Consider the following 21,903-nt stretch of genomic DNA (forward strand, 5'->3'; position numbering starts at 1 on the left):
CCGGCACGGCTGCACGTTTATGGGCAAATCGCCTACTTCTGTTATTTCAGTTTTGTTCGCAAGGAACTTTGTTTTCAGTGCTTGACTCCTTTCGCTTTCCCAAAGGTTTCGTAGTCCTAAACCCAAGACATTTCCAGTTAAAGAGTTCACAACCTCATATTAACCGAGGGGAATGGACAACTGCTTCGCCGGGCGGGCCCGGAGGATAACGCCCAGATAATTAAGCACCTTTCGAGCAAGTTTTACATCGTCGAAAGCCCCAGCGCCGAAAGGCAGAGCCGGCAGGCTGGACGGGGGCTGCGCGGAGGCACCGCGCCCCCGCTGCCTTCCCTCCCACCCAGGCAGGCCCGAACCCCGCCGGCCAAGCACCGGTTCAGGCTGGCGGGACGCGGGCTCTCCGCCCGCAGCACCTCAGTCTCCGCCGGGGCGCGGGGGGGAGCGCCCCGGTCCCTTGCCTGGTCCCGGGGGCGGCGGGCGGGCGGCGCTAGGACCAGCGCGGCCCCGCGGCGGCGTTGCCCCGCGCTGCCCCTGCGCCACCCGCGGCCGCCGGGGGGCGCCATAGAGCAGCCGGCGGGCGGGGCGGGGGGGCCGCGGGCCGGCTGCTCCCTCCCGGCGCGGCCGGGGGTGGCGGGGCCGGGCCTCGCCGACAGCCCCCGGTGCCCCTGGCAGCGCTCACCCGAGGGCTCTGGGGTCTCCTGCAACCCTTGGCTGGCCCTGGAGGCTCGTAAGGAGCGGCTGTACAGGGGACAGGGCCTGTGCCGGCCCAGGCCTAACCGGCAGGCCTGGCATAGGCGCGGTCATGCAGACGCTCACAAGTGGCCCCTCAGATCGGGAGCCAGGCCACAGCCGTGGGGGTGCAGAGAGAGGAAAATTGGGGCCAGAGCCCACGCGTTTAAAATTAAAGCCTCCACAGTGGCCTTAGCTCTGTACCCTGGCCAGCAGAACTAGGGCAGTGATCGTGCCCCTGTACTCGGCACTGGTGAGGCCGCACCTCGAATACTGTGTTCAGTTTTGGGCCCCTCGGTACAAGAAAGACATTGAGGGGCTGGAGCATGTCCAGAGAAGGGCAACGAAGCTGACGAAGGGTCTGGAGCACAAGTCTGATGAGGAGCGGCTGAGGGAACTGGGGGTGTTTAGTCTGGAGAAGCCGAGGCTGAGGAGAGACCTTATTGCTCTCTACAACTACCTGAAAGGAGGTTGTAGCGAGGTGGGGGTCGGTCTCTTCGCCCAAGTAACAAGCCATAGGACAAGAGGAAAGAGCCTCAAGTTGCTCCAGGGAGGTTTAGATTGGATATTAGGAAAAAATTCTTTATTGAAAGGGTGGTCAAGCATTGGAACGGGCTGCCCAGAGAGGTCGTGGAGTCACCATCCCTGGAGGAGTTCAAAAACATGTAGACTTCAGGACATGGTTTAGTAGGCATGGAGGTGTTGGGTTGGCGGTTGGACTAGATGATCTTAGAGGTCTTTTCCAACCTTAACGTCTCTATGATTCTATGATTCTTAGTCATATGTGTCTGAGTGCTGTGGGGAGGCAGGAAAGGTCCAGTCCCAGGTGTAGGGACTCCACAGAGCTCAGAGGTTCCCTTGCATCTTGAAGGCTTCCTCCAGCAAGGACTTTAAGTGATCATATGGAGCTGAACCTTACAAGACCACTCAATTTGCAGCTCAGAGGTAATGATACCTTTAAAAAAAGCAGCTTTGACAAGCGTAAGTAACATCCTTGCACTGCTGTGTGCACATGTGATGTTGTAAGAAACACCTGCAGGGCAAAGTGATGTCGTTTCAGTACTGCGCCTTCCTAACACTTCCGCAGTGGGTTCTGAACTTCCAGGTAATGAGCAGTCGTTTTTGCATACAACCGTGGGTGTTTTGTGTTGTTTTGTTTTGTTTTTTTTTTTTAATTTCTGTTGAAGAAAAAGCAGTGACCGTGACATTTAATAGAAATCACAAGGAGTTTCTGTATGAAATGAATTGCTTCTGCCCACAGCAGTCTGATACACAGAAGAGGCACAGGTGCTATAGACTCCTTTTATTCCTTTAAGATTTCTCATCCAAACACTGACAAAGCCCAGCTTTACTTAGCTTATGAGATGTGACAACACGATAGCCCATGGCAGCGTGGCTGTGGACTACTGATATTTCTGTTGTTCTGTACTCACTGGAGCCTTGAGAAGATAAATAATCAAAGCAAAACTCAAACTCAGGTCTCTTGCATAAATACCATGACGCCCCACACAAGAGCTCACGGACAACTTCATCTTTCAAAATGAGGTATAGGCAGTTTAAACATAGGGACAAATGCACTCATGCACAGCAGCCATGCACTATTTTAGTACAGTCACAGAGTCACCATAACAGCCCCTAAGGAATTTCCCTGGTGAGATGGGGGGATCTCCTGGCAGGTGCAGAAATTACATACCCAGCTCAGTGCCACCCTCCCCATCAGAGCCCCTGCCATGGGGAACGCATCGGGAGAGTTTCGGTAGTGAAGTGATGCTACCAGAGGTACTTCCCATGCCTTAGAGGAGGCTGGTGCAACTTGGAGCAGCCGTTGCAGCTTCTCTAATCTGAGTGTGAGGATGAAATGGTTCCTGGTGAGCCGGCCCGACTCAGAAGTGAAAGGCTCTTTCACACTTTGACTGCAATCTCGGTGTTCACACTCCCTTCAAAGACCAAGTAGCACCGATGTGGTCCAGACAGATGACTGCCTAGCTGTAATGCTACAGAACCCGGCTTATCCTACCCAGTAAGCTCTTATTTTCAGTCCTACAGCTGTCGCTTCTTTGAACGACAATTTTAGTGCCCATAAGCATGGATGTCTTAGGATCCACTTGTGCACCTTTATTACCATTATCCAAATTCACATACTGTGCAATACATCAAAAGGGTTCCTTGTTGAGTATTCTGACGCTAGGTTCTGATCATTTTAAATCATTCAGCCACAAAGGCTCAAGGTGTGTTAGCAATCCCTGAGTAAAAGACACTGCAGAAAAATCTCAGTCTACAGATTATGAACACTGCTCAAGTTAATTGTTCAAAGATGTCAGACTTCCCAGCATAAACTGGCTGAGGAGCTGTGAGTAAGTGTTGTGGTCTCCTTACTAGACACATTTCTCTCATGCCAAACATGCTTACCCCAAACTCATAATAAAGAATACTGCATCAAAAACCAACTGTGTTTCAGGAGGATGTTAGTGGAAACTTGTTCAGCAATTAAGCATTTCATACTATAGCAGCTCCAGAGAGATGTTAAGCAAACACTCTCGCCCCCACATCCTCCCCCTTATTAAACTTTTGCGTCACTCCACTAAAATTCTGCATGTACATTTTCTTTCCCGCTTTGCCAGTGGCTGATAACAGAAACTTATTACAGTATATAATGCCTTAGTCACTTTTCTTGACCTTTATTACTGTGCTAAGTTCATACTCCAACTTACTTACGTTAAGAGAACTTCCTGAATAAAGTAGTGTTTGCATATGACTAATTAGGGCAAATGCACAAGCTGATGAGTCAGCAAACAGCTTGGTGAGGACAGTGGCAGGGATTCTGCAGCAGAACAAATCAATGTGAAGACGGGAGATATGTTCCTGTCTGTGGCTTCAGATCTGTCTGCTTATGGGTCAAATCTCACCATGATGGACTCTGTATGCATTAACTCTCAGGACCCAAACGCATCCCTATCAATATTGATTAGCAAAACTTCTGCTGACTTCAGTGGGAAGAAGATCAGGGGCTTAATTTTCTCAGGCATCTTCCCTCCGAGGAACACTTACCATTTCTGAGCATGGACTTACCAGGTGGGGGGTGTTAAAGAGAAGTAAGGACTCCCTCCATTTATCTTGCTTGAGCTGGCAACTTGCATCACGTGGAATGCCACTGTAACACCCCCTCACCACAGCACTGGCTTTCCTGGGTTTTCGCTTCGTAGTACAGCCCCTTACATTTAGGGGATTAATATTCATTGATTCAGTAAATAGGCACAGGGCTATAAGGAAGGGCACATACTAGCCTATGGATATGTGACTAGAAAACCTCCCTTACCCACAGCACCCCTCTGCAAGCATTTACTTGAAAGAGAAGTGCCACAAGGTCTCTAAAGCTGTGCAGACCCGTGGCTCTGCTACACAGGCTGCCAATGATCTAATGCTTGTTACTATGACTTACTGTGCTTAACAGTGCAAGAACCTCAGGTGTCTGGTGGTCAGCTCATTTCACAATAGAAAAGTGAATTGAAATTTGAATCAAACAAAACCATTGGTAGTGAAAGCCTAGTTCTGCTGTTTCTCAAATACAAAATATTGTCTGAAACAAGAGTACGTGATGGGAGACACAATCTCTCTTTGGCAACTGTTATTTCCACTGGTCTTTTCTAACCTTAGTGCTTCTCCTCTCCTTCTTGTGCCAGGATCTTATTTATTTTTCTTTTCACATTTGCACAATCCACATTTTTCAAACTATGACCACCTCTTAAAGCTTGCTTGACTCAGTGCACATTTAGGCATTTGGAAATACTCTCCTGACTGTGATTTCTGCACAGAGACGTACACCAATGTGGGTAAGAAATTCTGCAGTGTAATAAAAGCCCTATGTCCAATTCAGTGTAATTAGATTTGGGGGAAGGATTTTCTACCCATGAAAGGAATTTACCAGATGAAAGCATAACGCAAGCAGGCGCTCAGCAGGCTATGCCGTACAGTTTCACCAGTCGGCTGCATCCTGCCGACCCCAGGCCAATCCTGAGCAGATACTGCCAATTGTACGGTGGTTTTCCTGATGTGGACAAAAAACAGGATGGTATTTTTAAATTGTCCTTACAGAAAAGATGGGTTTGTGGTCAAAGCCCTGAACTAAGACTCGGGGATCTGAGGTTCAGTTCCAGACTTCCTGTGGGACATTACACAAATCACTTAGAGAAAGGCTTTTGGACTTCCGTGCTGCAATCCTTTGCCACAGTGCCAAGCGGAGGAGTTCACCGCGTGCCAAGCGTGGGTCTGGCTCCCCATGCAGTGCACCGGGAGATCCGGGACCTGCGCAGGAGCCTCAGAAACCAGCTGAGGAGGGAGCGACTGAGATAAGAACAACGGGAACACTGAAAAAAGGAGTGCTGCTTGGACCCACGACCTTGCCAAGGCCAGGTCCAGCTTTTGGCCTTCAAGATATTTCTGTGTGCTCAGGATCCTCGGCTGGTAACTGCCCTGCAGCTCGGCACAGCGATGGGACTTGGAAAGAGTAGCTGAAGTCTGGGGGGTAAAGCACTGTCCTGGAGGTCAGAGATGCTTGTTCAATCTCTGTCCTGTCCAGCTCAGGCTGGGGTTTGGTACCCACGTGGGCGAAGCCTCGTGTCTTTACTCCTCTGGGAGCTGTTTCACTTCAGCCCCTAAACTGCTGTGTACAGAGAGGCACTTGGGGTCGTGGGGGAGCTGGGTTTAAATCCTTGCTCCAAATCTGGCAAAAGAGAGATTTGGGCACAAATTTGCCCCGCTCAGCATTTAGAGGGTGCAGGGGTGCCTAAACAGTGGGTTTGGTGCTCCTCAGCTGAGTCCTGAGTACACTTGAGCATACCAAGCACTGCTTTCATGGCCATCGGTCTTACTGTGTCAGATGGAGCCACAAACACTTCCTTCCCCCCCTTGCCTCTGCTCACACACTCCGAGCAGGACTTTCTCGTGAGGCCACGGTGACCAGCGCAGCACGGTCTGTCGTCACACCAGTAAGCAGAGCACCGGCTGGTTTTGCTTGTGACCAACAAAGTGTTTTTAACCTACATCTCTAGAGCCAGCAAGACACTCCCAATATGCCAATCAGCCTGTAACACCTCATACCTACCAGGCTAGTTTTACTTTCTTCTTTGCCCAGCTTCCCTTTTGAAGGTACTATAAACACAAGTGAAATGCTTTGAGGACATGTAAGGGAAACCAGACGAGCAGTCAGCAGATGCAGCGTGAACTGTGCGACAGTCTTTGCATAAGTTATAACCCAGAGCCGAGGGAAAATGCATTTCTCAGAAGGAGACGTGGTTTCAATTTCATGCAGATTTCTGACTCCTACAGCTAGTTATGATCCACAGGAACGTTCTGAAAGAGGTTTCTTTTTCCTTTTTTTGATCCTTTTCATCCCTTCTACCAAGCCCTTTGTTATTTTACAGCCTGGACCGCAAGTTTCTCACACAGAGCAAGAAAGATTCAGAAATAAATCGAAATATGAAATTGAATGGGCTTCATTTGTAATTAAAATGTAAAGGGGACCAAACTATTTTACCTGACCCAAAATTGAGAACTGTTTAAAATTCTGGGTTTTTCCTGTTTTGGCCTTAAAACACACTTTCTTTCCAATGAAACAGTTTCTTAAGTGTTTCTACTTAACATTTCCCCAACTTGGATCTAGCTAAAACACAAAGGGCTTGAGGTTTTATTTGTTTGTTTGTTTGTTTTCCTGCAACACATTAGAAAATGCTGTGCAAGCTTTAATGACTATGTCTGTTTTAACATGCCTTTTGGAGGACTGTAGGCATTTATGGGGGAATGAGGTAATTAATATATTACTTAGGCATGCAAAGACAAGTTGGAAGCAGCTGTCTTTCTTCTCTTGATATGGCAACACAATCGTTAAAACAATGGCTTCTTATATCTTTTTTTTCCTCTCTGTGTTCACAGACCACTCAAGTTGCTTGTTTAAGTCAAAGCTTTAAGAGCTCACCATATTTTCAGGACCAGTAATTTCTCTCTCAAACGCACTGTCCTCTCTGACTGATTCAAAGTAGCAAAATGAAAATCAATATTGCAATCCCTTTAAGGAAATGTTGGTATTCAAGTAAACTCAAGAGCTCCCATGTTCTCATTTCAGCCTCTGAAAAATGGCTTTTATAGTACATCCATTTCTCTTCCAGACTCAGCTTTTCCACCTATTAAGCTAGAACCACAGCCTTCACAGATGCGGTGAGAAGATGTGAGTTCAGCTGATCCAGCCAGCTGCGAGAGGTGTCAGGTACCCCAGAGCCTGGGATCCACAAGCAGATGAAGGGAGGATCAGGTCGCGTTGCTTCCTGCCTTGCAGAAGGCCAGGTGGGGAGGTGAGGGGGGATGCCTCAACCAGTGTTTCTAAATTGCAGGGTCAAGGAACCGATCGTTGCTCTAGGCAGAAATAAGCACTTTGCCAGCTTGATAACAACGGAGCTGAGACACAGATTACAGTTCCTTTAATTTTCTTCCAGTTAATTAAATGATCAATTGTAGTATTGGCTTTCAGCCATGGCAATGCCAGCTGAAATGAGCTCTCCAGTTTATGAGAGGCTAATCAATAGGCATCATTTGCAGCAGTGATACAGGTTTTTATTTTAAAGCCAAATATCAAAATGCAGAGGCAAAATACTGCTGTTATTCACAGCAAATTAAGATCTTCTCCTGCCCCTAAAAAATCCCAATGAAGGGAAGAATGGCACAAGTAGTTACAGCTTTAGCTTGCGTGTTTTCACTTCTCTGCTTACCATAGACTTCCTGCATGACCACAGACAAAACACTTAGGTCCAGATACACAAAGATATTCAGGCAACTGAGATAAAAATCAGTTGGGCTTAGATACGTAAATAGTTTGTGGATCTGGTCCTTTGGAAGGGAGACTGAGTTCTCAACTTACGAATGGGATAATAGGTACTTTCCATCCGAACTGCAACAACTCCCATCACGGAAGACAGAGGCCAAGTAAGAGCTGAGGAAAGGCAGTGACTGAACAGCTCCAAGGTATCTGACCACAAAGCAGCATCTGAGCACTCTGCTCGGTGTCTTCTTCTTAGTGCTACCCACCTTGGCCAGCAGTAACAGAGACTGGCATCCCCTTTGATAGCTTTCCAGTTGTTTCTTGGTTCAAACTCTTCATTCCCAAGAACTTTAGCTGGAGCCACTGTGGAGTGCAGGAAGGCTGAAGGGCGGGCCAGTGAAACAAGGACCACCAGTGCTGGGTTGTCAGGCACTTTGGCAGGTGGGAAAATTAGGAAAAAAAAAAAAATAGTTGGGCCATAGAATGGGCTGGGGGCATTTCTATATTAATGAAGAATTTGGCAATCCTGGCAGGTTATGGTAGGAGCTCATAAGCACAGCATTTGAGAGACCAGGAAAACCCTGGGTTCATATGTCAAAAGATGTCAACAAAAGATGGAAGGAGTTTGCCAAGGAACTGAGTAAGCAAAATTGAGAACCATAATGACAAAGTTGGTGCATCAAACTTCTCTTTGCTATCTGAGATCACATGTTAAGTAATGAAACTGTTTATCAATAAGAGGCAACTAATGAGCGTGGGAAACAAAGATCTCGTAGGAACTGGATCTAGATAAGAGTGACCACAGACATCACCATTTTCAGAACCAAATGAAAATTTGTTTACGCTGCCAGCTTTTGCTCAGTGCAAGCCTTTAGTACATATAGGTATTCATGCACCCAACAGAGAGAGATGCACACAAGGTAATCAAGTTTTCTTTTTCCTATTGTCTTGGAAAGGAGGAAAAAAGTTAGTTCATGGATGTAATCTTCATTTTTAGACAGTTGAGAAGCCCTCAGTTAATCTTGAACAAAATACCTCACTATAATACTAGACAGCAAGGTCAGAAACCAGTTAAATTGCATCACTATTTCAGGGCTGCTGCCTTTATTAAAAAAAAAAATGCAAGAAGAGTATAGCAATAACATCTCTACTACTCATTTATATTACTAGAATGGTTACACAAAACAGACAAGACAGTACAATCTCTCCCAGGTAAAAGCAAGCGTAGGCCTGAGTACAGCAGCTTGTGGATTATTGATAATGTTCAGCAGCTGAACATTAAACCATCTTCTCCCAAAGCAGCAGCAAAAGAAATCTAATTGGCGGAGCGGAGCATGGTTTCTGGAGAAGGAAGAATCCATTCTGGTGTAACAGGAGCACTTTTGCAGGGTTTTAAATTGATTTAAGCTTGAAAACAAGCAAAACCAACCATTAGGTACTGAGATCCATAGCAGACATCATTGAGGTGAACTGGGCCAGGAATTCACAAGCCAAAGAGTCTCAGTAGCTGTTAGAGGCTTATGTATCACTATAACTGATTTATTGGGCAGGAATGCACAGTCTGACATGTCCAGAGCACCGCACCCTCACCCATCTGCCAGGCATCCCTAAGGCTCAGACAGACAGAAAAAGGCCTGCAAGTGGTAGAGTTAGGGGGAAAGAAATGCCTCAGCGACATCGCAGGCTCCTCTGTAGCCAGCCCCGCTGCCTGAGCGATGCCTCTTACGGTGCATCCCGGCGTCACCGTGCTTCCCCACGGGCACGCGCAGGGGACGGGGCAGAGGAGAGCCCGTGCGAGGTGCCCCCAGTGCATCCGGCTGCAGGAGGGGCAGGGACAGGCAGGCTGCTCCAACCCTGTGGCTTCTCAGTGGAAAACTGGAAACACAGAAACATAGCCACAATAATAAAACCTGACAGAAAACAGCCCCTCCTCCCTCAAAATACAGACACGCAGGCTTGGCTCAACCCAAAGGTCAGCTCATTGCCAGTCCATTGACTTCTTCAAGATCACGTAGGCAGCCAGTCAAGCTTCTCAGGGATACATCCCAAGTTTCCAAATTCACAGATCTGTATGGTAACCACTAATCTTCCTGGCAGGGATTTTTTACAGACAAAAAGTCCCTCACATGTTTTTACCCCATCAAGACAAGACAAGTAGCTTGCATCATACGACTTTTATTATTTTTCCCTGCAAAGCAAACTCGTCTTAAAAATGGGCTGAAAACGACTTAAATGAGCTGAAAACTACCCAGGAGCAATGTTTATTTTGCAAAACATAGTTATCTCATGTCCAAGAGCCGTCATTAATTTAAAAAGTTTCCACATGACCTCAGAGTTTCTGTAGCGTGTGTGAGCATCCTGCAGCCTCTGCTGCATACGATGGTAAAGAAATTGCTACTGCAGCCCCGTGGAAAGAGTAATAAAGTTCTGTCTATCATGTCTGAGACAGCACAACCAGTTTATTTTTTAAAATAAATTATAAAACTGCACATCTCGGTGCAAGTACTTAATTGGTGCATATGCACGCTCACCTAAAAAATGCTGCTAAGCAGAGGTAGCTGCTGGTCACAGGGTTATGGCCTGTGTCAGACACAGGTATGCTTCCTGAGATTGGACGTGGCCACCTTTGAAGTGCTGGGTGTCAGTGAAATCAGGCCAAGCTCTTGCAGGCTCATAGGAGGGGTATGAGGAAAATATAATTTCCTGGAGTTAGCTAACACACCTGACCAGAGAAAGTCAATCACCTCATTGATTAGTATCTCTTCCTCTGTTGGCCCTCTCTAATCTCTCCTGCCTGGGCAACTCCTCCCAAACGCCTCATTGCTAAACAGCAATTAAAGCATAAATACATTAGCAACTCCGTATTATAAACCTGCTCGCAAGCCACACGGTGCTGCCAAGCCTGGCTGTGACAGTGGGACTCTGCCTCATCGCTGGCTGCTTTCCCGTGCCAGGAATATCGATCAGTCTGAAACGACGTCAGAGGTCATGTCCCGTTATAACACGGTTTTGACCTTTACGAAGTGACTGCAGCCTCTGTGGGGCGTGCGGTGTTAAACGGGGCTGGGTTCAGGTGACCTTCCCTGTTCCCGGCTCCCAGGCAGCTCCTGCCTCAGCAACCACTCGCTTGTCCGCTTGACCGGGCCAGGAGTTGTCCTTTCTCCTTTCAGATGACGGGAAGCATTCATAGTCCATCATTCATGCGATGGCGTATTGCAACTCTCCGGTTAGCGCTCGCTATGGCACCCGTGCAGACACTCGGTGTGCTGCCTGCAGAGCCTGGCAGGGAATCCCAGGGATTTTCCCTTGAATATTCAGCTTATCTCCAGGAATACAGAGCACGGCCGTGGAAACCCGTGTCTCTTTACCGCGCTGGGCGTGCAGCGGTTTGGAGTGGGGTTTTTGTGAAGCTGAGGCACAGGGGTTTTGATAGGAAACCGTGGTCTGCAGTGCCCGGGGGGACGCACCACAACCCCCACAGAGCGGGGACTCTCTCGCTGCCAAGTTGAGGGGATGCGCATGGAAGAGGGGAGGACGGGCAGCGAGAAGGCGCTGACTCTAATCCCTCCCGTACGCAAATAATCTCTGCTCTCCCAAGTCACCTCTGTGACGTTTCGCTGTGGCAGGTCGTAAGCAGCAGTTCCCCCGGTACGAAACAGGGCACTTCTCCAAAGTACGTTGAGTTTGACTCAGTTTGTCAATGCCGCTGAGTGCACGAGCTTCCAGGCCAGCCGGTCCCCCTTTGCTGCTCCATTTCTTCTGCATATCAGCGTGGGCAAGTTCATTTCCCCTGTGGTGAAACGAGGAGATGAAGAGTTATTTTAAAGTCCTGGAGACTTGTGTGAGAGCAGGGTGAGGGCCTCCTCGCTTTGTTCACACACAGTTTTGGTGGAAAAATGAAGAGGGAGGCTTTCCCAGGGCATCCTGCTGAGCTGTCCTTGGAGGTCCCCGAGCTCCTAAACCACACAGGGGATGGGTAAAAGGTTGGAGGTGGCCGGAGAGCACAGGGATGGTAAACACATGACTCAGGCATGAAGTGGTTTCAGCAGAGGAATGGTAATGCACAAGCAATAAAATGGGAGCTACCAGCGCAACATTTCCTGTTAACCACATACCAGACTCGCTCGGCTTTCCAAGGAGAAGACACCAAGGAGAGGAAGGAGGGATCTGCTGAGGAGCCATGTCTTGGGCTGTGCCAAAACGTCACCCTGGATGTAAAAGATAAGAAAATCCCATCACAACCCAGAAGGGTCTGGGCATGCGTGAGAGCTGCAGCAGGCAATAGGAAATAAATGAGGGGCAGAAACGGGGGCAGCTCTGGAGAGAGCCGGGTGAAAGCCTGCAGCCTGGCAGAGGGCTGGGCAGCACCGGGGAAGCGCAGCCGCCCAGCTCGGGCTCTGTGCGGGACGGGGAGGTCAGCTCCCCAGGACGCACAACGTGGGGCTTTCCCGGGTGGGCTCTGCTTGTTTTTCCTCTCTAGAAAAGAGAATTTGTGGTGGGGCAGGTATCCAGAGCCACTCGCTGTGTGCTGCCGGTTTTGGAGCAGCGCTGCCATCGCTGCCGTCAGGAAAGCCGGCGGTGCGGGTTGCTTTAATAGCCGCTTTCTGCAAGCAGCTTTTTAATGGGATCTTTTGCCTCTGGAGGATGTGACGTGTGGTAACAGTCTGTCTGCAGAAACACTTGCCCGTCTGTCTGCAGAAATAGGCCAAACGCAGAGTTTTCTCCTCATTCACACCAAAAAAAAAAGGTGTTTTTTTAACTTAAAAACTCACGTGCTTTCGCAGAGCGCGGACACGGCGCTGTCAGCCACTGGGGGAGAGCTTTTCTCTCCATCACACGCAGCGGGATCTGCTGCCAGGCTGCCGTATAGTAGCTGCTCTGAGTGCCTCTGTTTATACTCGTGGAATATATTTTATGCTTCCCAACGCCTGGATTTACTGAAGTCCAGCACTTATGGAAAGCCACCGGATATTAAAAAAAGGCACTAGGATTAAAACCGTAAATATGTACAATATTAATAGCAGCACTGATTTTTAAAAGAGTTAACATATGTAGAAAATATAGCTGACTGCATTTCATAAATGTTTAAAGGATGAATGGTATTTTGTGGCAAAATACTGCTCCCTGTGACAGGTGGGGAGGGAGCATCTGAGGCAGAGGGACTCAATGACATAAATTTGTCTTCCTGTGTATTTTGGAACATGATTTATTTGTCTTCATTGAAATGACAGCTTTTCTGGTAATTTTTTCCTTTCCCAGCAAAGAAGCCTTAATCTCCTTACTGGAAATTGTACTATTTATGCAGAAAATCCTGTCCCTGAGATTGCTTGAGATCACGAGTTATGTAACCCAAACAGATGGAGGTGGAACTTTTTTTTTTTAATGTCAATTCATATTATAATCCCAACAGGCTGCAATCATTTATCAGCTCATTTGCAGCATAGAAAAAATAGACTGAGGATTATAAATATGCATTTAATATACACTTACATAGGAACACTTATGCCAGTGACAAGACTGTCACTAAATACCAATAATAGTAATAACGCTTATTAAGGACTTTCCTCATTCTTATGAACAGAAGGACTCTGTGTGATACACATAATAATATGTACATGATATTATGACCGTCACCCCACAAAGACATGTATATGGTTGCATTTACACGTTGGATAGATGTGGTTATCTGCAGCGCTGCTATGAAGTTAGATCTGAGAGTACCTGGGAGATCAAATCGGTGAATAAGCGGGAAGGAGGAGCTAGAGGAGAGCTGGAGAGAAGCAGGCCAGGGCAGGGCAATCAGTGTGAGGAACCTGATTAATGCTGCCCAGTTCAACTCTTGAGCAATATTAAGGCTTGTAATGATGAATCATCCACCCAGCTCCCAGCTGATCACGTGCACACACTGTAGAAGCCAATATATAATATACAATACCTAGTTTTAACATTCACATTAGCTTAATAGTCCATCTGCTAACACGATCAGGCAGATAAAATCCTAAAAGGCTCAATTACACTTGCAGAGATTTTATCCTTTTTTGTTACTGATGTGGCTGTTCTTATTTCATGTGAGTTTAAGCTAAAGTGAATCCAGACCACAGGGAAAAAGAGGATGAAAAGGGATGGAAGGGAAAAGTAGCAAGCAAAGGTTATTCCAAAATAAAATGAACATAAATGGAGTATCTAGGTGTTCTTCAAACTGAAGGGGGCTTGATCAGATGAATTTGGGAGGAAGAAGAGAAAGAAAGAATAATTTGAACCCAAATCTAACTTTCTATCAAGCTGAAGTTCAACCAGGGCTAAAAAAAAGCCACCGAGTTTAAATATGGTCTTAGTCCAACCACATTATATACTTTTATTCCATTCTGTGGGAATTCCCCATGTGACACACTTGCATATTTGGGCCTGAAGTATAATCTAAGGCTCAAACCACAGCAAGGAGTTTTGCTAGAGGAGAGCTTTCAAGAAAACCTCAGAAAGCCGAAGCAGAGCTCCTGGTACGATGCAGTACTTTTTGCAAAAGCAAAACCAAAAGAGAAGCGCGATGCGGCCGCCAAGGCTGCGTTCAGGGGTCTGTGCACGGAGCTTGACCCCTGTGGAGCTGGCTGCGTGTTGTACTTAGCTGTCACTGCACAACCACCGCTCCGTTCCAGCACGCTGCTTCATTATGCTGGGGTTTGCCAGCTAGGGCTGTAAGGTGGCTGAACGGGCTCCGGGCCAGGGAACGTGACGGGGACCCCGGGATCTGGTCTGTCTCCAGCACGCTCTGCTGCCCTTCCACACATTCCTGGTGGCAATTTTTCCTCTTTTTTGGGACCGGTGTGGTGCTTGCCCGCTGGGTTGTAATTCCCCGAGGGCATGCCTGAGTGGGATGCTGCGAGTGAGAGCTCACCTCCGTGCTGCGACCGGGGATGATGGCGACAGCTCAGGCCCTGTCACAAGACAAAACCTATGTTTTGATCCCATCTTGCATTTTGCTAAAACCTGAACAGTTCCTCTGGTGAATGCTTTCAGGGAACCAGCCTAGAAAACTGAACCAGAGAGCTGCTCACAGCCAAGCACTGCACCATCAGCCATTTTTAGGTCTCACCACCGACAACAGATCTTCCACTAGGAATATTTCTAAGCAGGACAAAAAAAACAAGTCAGCAGGAGTTAAGAATTTAAATCCAGATGTGGTTATGGCCTCCAAGTTCCCTCATGTCCTCAAAGTTCATTTTTTTTCCTCTCATATTGAAGACTGCAGAGACCAACAGATTTTAATGAAGCATCAAGTGATGGAAGTTGTTACAAAGATGGTCTGACAGTAGAAGCAATGCAAGATTTCAAAGGCAGCCCTGATTTTAGCCAGGGAATTGCCATTTCTTATACATGATGCTATGCAACACCTTGACCTCCTTTCTTCTGGAGTGGAGGCTTTACCTACTTGGTACTACTAATGTGAGAAAAATTATAATGGGTTTTTAATTCATTCTGGATCTTGGCTAGTGACTGATTTAGTCAGATACTTTTCTATTAGCCAAAAATTCAAAGATCTCTTTTTTTTTTCCCCCCCCCACAAGGAAAGAAATGAGCTTCTGCTCCTGCTTGTAAATATATGTAAATGTTTAACTGAGCAGGATTTTGCTGAGGCTTATAAAGTGTGCTTTCTTTAGAATAGCTTTTCCCTGGATGATGTAATTTACTTGACTGGGTATTTTCTACTCTTGCACAACTGTGTTAGTCGATCTAAGCAGATTAATCTAAGCACCAGTCTGGCACTCGCTTTGCTAAACAGTTATTCGGTGCCCTGCAAAAAAGGATGGTTATTTTAGGGAGGCAAAAGGATCACATCTCTGTGCCCGAGATGACTTTCAGATGGATGTTAGTCTGTTTGTGTGTAAATAGGTCTAAAAGCCCCAAGGACCGACGACCTGGATGAGCCAGATACTGTATTAGCAGTTATGTAAGAGAAGCAGCACTAAGAGGAGAAAGAAATGCTGGGTTTTTTTTTCCCCCATCGTTACAATGACAGTCTGGAGTCAGATGATTTAAAGGACATGGGGATGATTTTAAAGGGAGCATCCACAGCACTCGCTATGCTTACAAGTCCCTTCCTAAATCCTCAGCCCCCCAAAGCTCTTGATATTAGAGTCTGGGTTTGTAGGGGACGGGGGGAAAAAAGAGGGAGAGGAGAAATAAGGAGGTTTATTTTTAGTAGAAATGACTCTCAGGCAGGGGAGAGATGATAGACTGATAGCTTTCAGGAAACATTTTATTTAAACCTAAAGCACAGACTGTGGGAAGCAGATTCAAGTTATCTCCGTAACACGCTCCAAAATGCTTCAACGTCACTCGGTCAGTCTGCCCTTAAGGGTGAGATAATTACGGCTGTGCTGTCTGAATGAGGGATTTTTTTTTCGTTCACTGATCAAAAATTTAGTTTAAATCAACTTGAAATGAAAATTTCACTCCTCGTTTTGTTAGGGTTTTGGGGAAGTTGACATTTTCCCTCTTTTCACTCAAAGTTATTACTGTAATTCAGACAATATTCAAGAAAAAACAATTTTTCATTAGGACTAAGGAGATGTTAGGGGGAAAAAAAATCACCATGAATATTTTTGCCATTGTAAAAGTACTTCCTAAATTCAACTCAGGTACCTGGTCACTCCAAAACTGCAGGCTCGTGTGGGGAAATTTCTTCTGGGCTTCTAGCGCTCTCTGAATTAATATTCAATTCCTTGATATCTCTGCATATTGAAGACATAGATTTGGTACATCCAATCACATCTCCCTCTTGTGGCTACTTCCCAGGACTAAAACAACCTGCTATTTACTCGGCATTATACGGGATTATATAGGCTACTTCTTTCGCTAGCACTTCGTTGTCCAGCCTGAAGCCCTGCTGATAACGGTACGTGGGTGTTCGAGAGGCTACACCACCATTTCTTGCCTTGTGCTTCCCACCAAGATGCCACCAACCGCACCTCTGGGCTTGGGGACACCCATGTCCCCAAGGGTCCCGCCAGCCCCCTGCCAACCAGCTCATCCTTTAGACAAGCCAAGAGAGATGTTAGCAAAGAAAACGCTTCTGTATCTGCAGGATGGGCAGCTGAACAAACCCACTAACTAGACAATCCTGATGAAACATGGGCTTTATAAGACATTTTGCCCTCCAGAGCCCTTGTGGAGATTTCCCCCTAAATTACAGCATTTTGCTGCTCCCCACTTGGGTTTTACAAATAGCTGCTTTTATAACTACATTTACCCTCCTGCTAACGGTTTCACAGCAAATGATATTTCATTTTGATGAGAAAGCTTTTGAGCAGAAGCCAAATCACTCCAGGCAAAGCAGATTTTGTTTTCCTACGGTTTAATCAGTAGGAAATTAAGAGGCCAATATTGTGCTGCCACAGACATGGAGGCGAGCAGCCGCCTTTGCTCGGGTGAGTTTTTCCTCTCCCTCACTCCCTGGGACATAACCAGGAGTCAAAAGTCACTCTGTCTAACATAAATCCGACAGTCCCAATCCTCAGCCCCTGTAAATCAGTGTTGCTCCATCGGGTGAACTGCAGATTTACAGCCTTCGTCAGTCGGCAGGTACGCGGCATCCATCACAGAGTAGTGCCCGATCAGCTGACCTCTCTAATTTGTTAAAAAGTCAATTTTACCTTTTAAGAGGAAATTGAGGACATAATTCAAATTCCTGTTTGTGTCCTTGCCTCAAGAGGAAGGCAGCTCCTAAGCGGCTTCTGGCAGCTGGTCGACAGTATGAAAAGTCCCTGAAATTATATATATTTTCATGCTGTCTGAAAGGGTCAAGGCTGGCTGCTCCAAGGGAAGGTGTTTCTAGGCAAACATTAATGTGACACTATGTTTGAAGAGTGACTCAGCCACAGAAATATGTGCCTTTTATCACACATTTCAAATTCTGTAAAAAACAAGTTTAGGGGACTTCAGTCTGCTTTTTCCATGGTGGAATTCAGCTCAAATTCTCCATTCAAAAGATGTTTGCCTCACAGGTTTTAGGTCATGTCAAAGCATATAGACTAAATGCGTATGTACTTTACGTACAACATACAATACCTGTGTTGCTTTACAAAGGACCCAGCATCGTTACCTAGGGGATGGTTTTCCAGCACATGCCTGAACCATGACGAGACCCCTGCAAATCCTGCAAAGATTTGTCCCCATAAAGTCTCGCTTTACAGCAAAAGACTTATTATACATCCTGTGCCCCATCCTCACGAGTGAAAACTCCTCGCTGGGACCCCAGACTCTTTCCGGAGGAGTTTTATGCGGGTCGGTACAGAGGAACGCTGCCAGCAGCCGCCAGCCCCTGCAGCCAGCAGAGCTTTAGTGCTCGGCCTTTTACACGGGGTCATCTGAGGTTAAGAGCAAGGGGGGGCCGCGTTGGCTTAGGCTCCTCCTGCCTTCTTCTAATCAGGATCAAACCGAAACTTATTTCAGTCCTGGGCCTGGCCCCCCTACTTCAGCCCGGGGGGGAGATTTCCCACCCGCTTCGCCGGGCTTTTAAGGGGAGACATCTGCAAACTCCAGCTCTCGCCCCGGCTCTCCGTTCGGAGCGTGTTCGAGCAGGCTCAGCTGGCTGAGACCCGGCGGGCTGGAGCCAGGAGTGACGGGAGCAGCCTGGAGATGCCCGCGCTGGCCAGGCACAGGTCGGATGCGAATAAACCCTGTTGAGATGAAGGGGCCGGGCTGCGGCACTGAGCAAATCCGGCTGAGCTGCCTGCGACCCCGAACAGGTCAGCCCTGTGCTGCCAGCGGTCCCCTCTGCAGCATCCAGAACCCGGGGGGTGATCAGTGCATTTGATAGGGAAGGAGCATCCTCCAGCACTGCCTCGGCGTTAAGCGGCTTTCCTGGCAAGGCAGCTGCCGACAGCTGGTCGTAAGAGAGGAAAGGGGAGGGTGGTGGCATGGAAAACCCTGTCACCTTTCTCCAGGTTTCCTCATCTCGAGAGTCAGCACTTTATCATATCGCTGGTAGAAACTATTTAAAGGATCCTTAATTAGCCTGTGGTCTCAGGCAGTTCCTGTGCTGACTGCTAGATGGGTCTGGGTGATACCATAGGGTTCATTTTGTCAGATGGAAAAAGTTTTCCTGTAAATCACAGTTGAACCCGTGTGTTTGCCTGACTACCAGACGGGCTGGGGGGGATGGCGAGGGGAGGTGAGAGGGGGCAGGCGTGTCAGATAGGATGTGTTTGTGCGTGCCCTGATAGGACGCGACAGGCTCTAGATGAGCTGGATTTCAGCAGGTCTCACCTCTGAAGCGCTCCTCCGCTCTCGACTCCCGGTGCCTTGTGCTGGTGGGAGGAGGATGGGAATTGCTTCTCGGAGAAAAGTCGCTCGGTGTCTGAAACAACCATTCCGTGTTTTGCCCACCACATCCTGCCGCGTAGCTCACAGCCAGCGTAGCTGGGGTTTTCCTCTTTTTTTTTGACCTGAAGTCTCACAAAAGCCTTTTTTTGTAGGACCTCCCTCTACCATGAGCCGTGCCTCGGGTACCCCCCCCATCGCAGCAGCTCCACCTCACCCCATGCCTGCACAGGGGCTCCCGGCCACGGCGCTGCGGGACCACGGGTCGGAAAAGGACCTTTCATCCACCTCGTGCCAATAGCAGAGACTGAGTTAAAGCTTTTAATCACTTGCTAAAATTATTGTTAAATCAGGTAGTTAACTCACCTGTTTACTCAGCTGAGAAGCCTGCTTTTCAGCTGGGACACCTAGCTGCTTGCCCCCATGCTTGGGCCAAACCCCAAGCAAAGCCAGGCTACAGTTCCTGAGTTAGAGGGGGTCCCAAATCAGAGGCTCAGAGACTTTTCCTCGTGCCCCCCATTCCTTACTCAATTCCCCCCCGTCGGTTGCTCACACCTCCGTAGGGATGGCTCCCGGAGCTGGCTGATGCTGCCCGTAGCAGGGCTCCCACCACCTCCCTCTCATAGCCCCCAGCACACCTCCCTCCCACCCCCCCAAAACCCTTCAGCTGGCATGCATACATATCATGCAGCTGGGGGCTTTGCCTTATGCACAGGGCTGCCCCTGAATATACATCTACATCTGCTGTTACGCATGAAAAAGCAGTCGTATAGAAGGATGTGCACGCATGTGAATATAGTCGTATATTACAGGGAAAGCTTTCTCCCACAGGTGTCCAGAAAAGAGCGATCTGGGACCGCCTGTTGCTGATTTTTCTCATCTTTACTCCCACACATGCAGCAGAGGCTTTCACAGACAATAACAATTGAAAATAGATTTCTGAAGAATTCTAAATTAAGAATATTTTCCTCTGCTTAGGCAGCCATTTGACAGTGTAATTCTTAAATATATGTTATTGCTATTAAATTTAATACCCGTGAAGGATTACATATCTGCTTCATTGCAAGTCTGGCAGGATTAGAAGAGTGGTGTCTGCTTAGTGTTTTTAAAACATCAAACACTAACAAAGCCCCGAGCAAGAAATCTTTTCCAAGGGCTGCAAAATGCCAAGGGTCTGGGGAATTGCACCGTGCCAGGAAATCTGATGGCGTGCCCTTTGAGGAGCTCCGCGTTTCAGCTGCTGAAGCACGTGGTGACAGAGATGCAGCCGCTGCAGAAATCCCCTCTGCACCCAAATACTCTGATTTCTGCTCCGGCAGCGTAAAACCGCTGGCTTCAACCCCGGCAGCCGGCTGGGGGAGCGGGAGCTCGCACCCCTTCTCCACGGGATGGAAAATTCTAGGATTTGGGATTTAAATAGTATTTGCAATATTCGCATCGCAAGTAGTTGTTCATAGTTGCATTGTTCGTAACGATCTCCCTCTTCCTCAGATATATATATGGAAAGAAAGTCAGTTCCCCTAGTCCTGAATCTACGGATTTGTAGCGGGAATGTTAAATCCTCGCTAGTGCAGGAGGTGCAGCCTGGGATGGGATGAGCCAAGCTGGCTCAGACCCTCCTGGCATGGCGAGGAGATTGGCACAAGGCCCTTCGAGGGATCTGTCTCTTTAAAATTATCCCCAGTTTCTCAAAAGAGGCTGAAAGTCAATATTGTTTGCTCTAATTAATGGCCTCTCCAGCTCAGGCACCAGCCTTAGGCAAATCCACCCCAAAAATCCCCTGGAATAAACACCTCCACTTTGATGATAGCGTATGGGGTGACTTGCCTTGCGTTACAGTAAATTGGCATGTGGGAAGAGCAAACCAGCCTCGCCGCTTCCCCGCTTCCTCTGGAAAGCTCCTGGAAAACTCCTGCGCAGGCGTGGGATCCTCCACCCTCCATTTTCAAGGAAACTGGGACTGTGCCCTGCAAGTCGGAGCTAGTCATCGCCAGGCTCTGAAGGGCCCATAAGCACCACGTATAGGTACAAAGCAGGGGCAAGCAAGCGTATTTTTGATTCAGCTGCTATTAGGGTGACTCTGGCATCTATAAAGATGAATTAGCTCTGGTTATTTCCAGGCGTAAGGGTTTCACACTGGAACCTGTAGTAAAAACCACTTGAGCTACAGAAATGGGGGTTTATGTTTATTATTATTATTATTATTATTATTATTATTATTATTATTATTATTATTGTGTTTTCCTTTTCACAGCTAATGAGTATTTGCCCCCCGGGAAGGGAGCTCGCACGGTAGAAGGCTGCAGGCGCCGGAGGCAAAGGCTGACCTGCAGAAGGTGAACGACAGCAAAGCGGCACCTCCCGATAGGTACCGGATGAACCCCGAGAGCATTCACCCATCTCTGGCAAGATGCGATGGCCAGGAATCCCCAGAAAGCTCATTTTCTGCTACAAAGAGGAAAGAAGGGATTAGAAAACAAAAAAAATCACTCTAAGAGCTGTCTTTAAAACTCCAGCAGCAGATTTAAATGTAATCTCCAATTACTTCTTCACCTCCACAGCTCAGCTCAAATTCCTCATAACTGTTTCCTTCACATCAAAGATGCAGAAACTTGAAAAAAGAAATAAGCAAAGCAGCTAACAAATCGTGAAGGAAAAAGGGCTTCTTAAAGCAGCGAGTGAGCCAGGTCTCTCTTCATTTGCCTAAGTAGAGCCCAAAGACAGAGCCTTGCAGTTGCTTACTAAAAGATGGGGTCACATGGGGAGGCTCTTGGCTAAATCCTCTGCCCCAAAACCTGAGCTAGGCTCAGGTGACCCTGGTTTAAAGCCGTGCTTCCAAACTGAGCTGCTTGCACTGAAAAAAAGCTGGGGCCACGGGAGAAACGCTGGCCAGCGCCGGAGGCAGCAGGGCAGAGCATTTGCCAGGGGCTGGGAAAGGGGTCAGAGACCTCGCCAGGGGCTCGCAGCGGCCAAACCTCACCCGCAGCTATCCAGCCCTAATGAGCCTGATGGAAACGTGATTTTTCATGAACAGAGTCCGGGGTGGCAGA

The sequence above is a fragment of the Mycteria americana genome, chromosome 5 (assembly GCF_035582795.1).
Source record: "Mycteria americana isolate JAX WOST 10 ecotype Jacksonville Zoo and Gardens chromosome 5, USCA_MyAme_1.0, whole genome shotgun sequence".
NCBI classification, from domain to species: domain Eukaryota; kingdom Metazoa; phylum Chordata; class Aves; order Ciconiiformes; family Ciconiidae; genus Mycteria; species Mycteria americana.